At 44.7% G+C, this 4,258-nt stretch overlaps 1 pseudogene; it reads left to right on the plus strand.

Moving 5' to 3' along the window:
• The first annotated feature begins 2,010 nt into the window (after positions 1–2,010).
• Positions 2,011–2,121, plus strand: LOC130016111 (uncharacterized; annotated as a pseudogene).
• The last annotated feature ends 2,137 nt before the right edge of the window (positions 2,122–4,258 follow it).

Here is a 4,258-nt window from a genome sequence, read left to right on the forward strand (position 1 = left end):
CACAGAATTTAAATAAAGTTTTCCTTCCAAAAATATTTCTTGGGAAAAACTCAAGTAATGATTTTTGAAGTGGATCAAAAATCAGGGTAACCTTCAATGCATCAACAAGATTAAGTTGTATGTGAACCATAAGTAACAGGTACTCACCTGATCTTGGGGAAGTTCCCATAATATCTCCAGCCCAAAGTAACCTGGCGCTGACACCAACTCCAACTCAGGATCAAAAAGGTAAGAATTTTGATCAGATGAAAAGTGGGCTTTCAAAACCTCTGGAGACCTACCAGATCCCAGTAGACCTAGATCATGCAAAGATCTGCAGGTAATGAACACCACTGACACCATCACTCTGAAACAGGTGCAAGAAAATTCAAGTGGCACTAAGCGGACCTCCCATGCAAAAGGGAAGAACAAAAAGGAGGCTTCTGAACCTCTTGAGGGAGAACCCAAGGCCAAAATCCAGCCAAAAGTCTGAGAATGCTTGCTGAGGGGAGCAGGGATTGTTTGTAATGCTGCAGTCAGTGAGAGGTGTCCTGTGACCACAGCCAAAACTAACAGCAAATCTCACAAATCTGCCTCCAGCAGGATCAGCAAGACAAAGAGCCATGGGCAGCAGAAGATAAAAAACACCAGAGAAAACTCTAAGAAAGTTAATGAGTGTAAGCAGCTAGGGAACAAGGTCAAGGCAGAAGAAACTCCACCATTGGCAAGATGAAATGCAAGGAAACTCAACCTGAGTTTTGCCAAGAGGCAGTTAAATAACCCCGCCGCTACCTAGGCATACACATGCTGGATTCTGTCCAAATGTTTCATGCTCTGGGGAAGAGTGATCCAAAACTTGGAATATTTTCCTCCCAGGTGCTGAGTAGCGCAAAGAACCCCAAAGATGTCAAGCCATCCTCAGCTGTCAAGCCATGGCTAGGTGCTACACGGGATGGAAAAGGCCTTGAGAAAACTCAGGTCAAAGCACAGAAACCAAGTAGCAGTGCTGATAAACGCTCATCTCCATCCCAGTCTGAGCTGCCACCTCCTGGGAAGGTCAAATTGGTACCTTTGCCGTTTCTTACCATGAAGAATCCACAAGCTGAACCTGTTCCTCGGAGACGAAAATCTGAAGCCACACATCTTCCTGCTGCAGCTAACCCTGCCAAGCCTGGCTCTACCAATGCAGCTCAGCCAAATGCTGCCAATTTTTCCCCGTCAACCACTGCATTTTTGCCTGGTCCTTCCAATCCTGCTAAGTCCATTTCAACCAACCTATCTCGACCAGGTTTGCAGAACCCTAGTAGCCGGCCTATTCATCAGCCTGCAGCTTCTAGACCTGATCCCTACAAGACAGCAGCTGGCACTTCTCTACAGCGGGAGGCTCCTCCTGTCTGTGTGAACAAGCGCCAGTCTCCACCCAAACGTCAGAGTCACTTTCTCCTCCAAGACTTCCGTTTCCAACCTTAACCATGGAGAAAGCCCAATGTTCCCGAGCCAGTCATGTCAAAGCCCATCACCAAAGAGCAGAGACCAGAGCGTGAGGCTATGAAAAGGAAGGCTCAGCAGGAGCGTGAGAACGATGCCAAACACACCTCTTTGGGGGAAAGTGCAGTTCTCTATTGAGAGGGAAAAAGAGTTGGACATCTCTCTCTACTATGGCTACGTAATGTAAGAGCTGGAATGGTAGGTTCCACTTTAGGTACCAGATGGTTGCCCTAGGCAAACACTGAAATGCCATACACCATTTATTTATTCTAATTTTTTTTTTCAAATTAAAGAGATGCATCGAACTCGGGTCGGCCATGTTGGCTGTGTGCAAGGCAAATGCCCTACCGCTGTGCTATCACTCCAGAGATGCATCATAGTTAATTGATTGTTAATAAATGTTCTGAATTTTGAGATGCTGTCAACTGTGGTTGATTTTGGGAGTGGCTGGGTGTTGAAGGAGGAGCTGGGAAAGAATGGGAAGTTAGATAGAGGAAAAAGGGGGAATAGACAAGACTCTAAGAAATACAAACATGGTCCAGGGCAGGGGAGATACCATGATCATGTAGGTGGTTTTCCCAGGGTGAGGCCCATCCATTGCACTTGGGATGTGCTGACCCCTGCGATTTCCCCAAATGTGGGAAACTCGACTGCATAAAGCCCTTAAGAGGAGAAATTGCATGGGCCTGATGAAGAGTGGGGTAGGGTCAGAGGAAGAGTAAGCTGACAGGGCATTTGCTCTGCAAGCAAGAAGGACACAGTTCAATTCTTGCAATCTTTTATGGTCCCCAGAGACCCACCAGATGTGAAACTTGACCACAGAGCCAAGAGTAAGACTAGAGCACAGTCAAGTATGCCCATCACTGGTGTCCTCGAAAAAAATGGGAGAAATGGCACGGTTTGCAGTTTTCGGTTAAAATAATAAATTTGGAATAGGCTGAGGAAGGCAGATGAGTCTAAGATGATGAGAAGAAAAGTAAAAATTCTTCCATGGAGGCTGTGTTTACACCTCATGGCCTCCTTTGGAAAGGAAGCAAATTTGAGACACATCTCTAAAAGTTTTTCTGTGGTCTATCCATAAATGATGGTTGGGGAATGCAAACACATACACTGTGGAATAAACCTACCAGATGAGTGATCAAAGCCCTCAGAGTCATTCAAGGATGACTCTTAACAAGGAAAAAGCCAAGAGAACAGTTGACACATGAAGCCTGAAGATCAGCTCCTGGTAGATGCTAAGATAAGACACCATGTCCTCGAGCCCTCTTTTCAGCACCCCTAGCTGCACAATTTCAATTATTCCCAACAATATTCAGAGTTGCTATCGTGGTGACACTTTATCGTGGTGAGTTTCAACAATGTGGTACATTGCCTATGTAAGTCTTTGGATTTGTAAACTCCCCAAGTTAGCCAAGCCAGCTTTCAGGAAATTTCTGGTGGCGGGAGCTCAAATTATATTAGCTTGAGGGGCTGGTCTTTGGTCTTCCATGGTCCCTGTTGCCTGTAGCTTTCTCTAAACATCGCTTTTAACTGCCGTTCACACAAGAACCAACTTTATAAATGACGTTGTGGTTCCATTGTGGTAGGTACCATACAAAGACATGCATCCTAGGTCACCACTCCCAAAGCAGTTAGTACGAATTGACCTTGAGCCTGAAAGGTTGTGGTAGAAAGAGATGGTCCTAGGAGAGTTAATGCGGTGATGGATGGTTGGAAAGGAAACCGGGAAGGGTAGCGAAGTGGAAATCTGGTGATCATCATGGGATAATTGGTGGATTTTTTTCAAATACGTTAAAATATTTTTGAAAATGAAATTCAAGACAAACATACGAAAATAAGATAGGTTCCAAAGTACAGTTTACATATAAGACCCAGAAAGCTGAAAGGGCTGGCATTCCTTCTGGAACTTTTAATCATACCGTTTACTAAATATGTTATTTTCACATCAATTACCTGTGGAGAGGAATAGTGAGAAACAGAATGCCACCAGAAAAGCAAACTGGATGACCACCTTCATTAAAAGCCAGGTGGAAGGTGTTCACATGGATCCCAAGTGCAAATATATGTTAACAGGAACATATATTTAACCAACTCTGCTTGGTACCAGTAATAACTTTGTTGAAAATGGGGAGAAATGAAAGCAGTTTCTGAATGACATGAGACTAACCAGTTAATAGATTTTCTCAGGAAAGGGTAGTTGACTGGCTGGGAACAGAAAAACGTGAAAAGTGTTTTGCTACCTTTAATGTATGGCTGGAGGGAATTGATACCAGAAATCACTTAAAACTAACAAGCTTCAACTCTCCTGAAGGAATGTTGTATTCTTAATCACTTAATCACTTAACTTCCCGTTAGTCTTCGATTTGCTTGAGCGGGTGCCAGTAACATCTCCATTTGTCCCTGGCGCGTGCTAGTGTAGCCCAATCGCATCTGTTCGCTCCGGGAACATGAAGGGCCTCAAACCGATCGTTAATGATCTTGACGAAGAAATCAGACCATCTGGAAGTTGGGCGGCCACGCGGTCTTTTGACATCCCGAGGAATCCAGTCGGTAACAGCTCTAGTCCAGCGGTCGTCTTTAAATCTCATTACGTGACCAGCCCATCTGATTTTCGACACCTCGGTAAATGAGACAGCGTCCCTGATTATTGATCGGTGATGGATGTCAGAACTCCGGATTCTTTCTCTCAATTGAGTGAAACGTGATATTCCAAGCATAACTCTTTCTATTCTTCCTTGGGAGACCTGAATACCATTCTCATCTTGTTTGCGTAGGGCCCAGGTCTCTGAGG

This window comes from Sorex fumeus, unplaced genomic scaffold, assembly GCF_029834395.1.
Source record: "Sorex fumeus unplaced genomic scaffold, SorFum_2.1 ptg000146l, whole genome shotgun sequence".
Lineage (NCBI taxonomy): Eukaryota > Metazoa > Chordata > Mammalia > Eulipotyphla > Soricidae > Sorex > Sorex fumeus.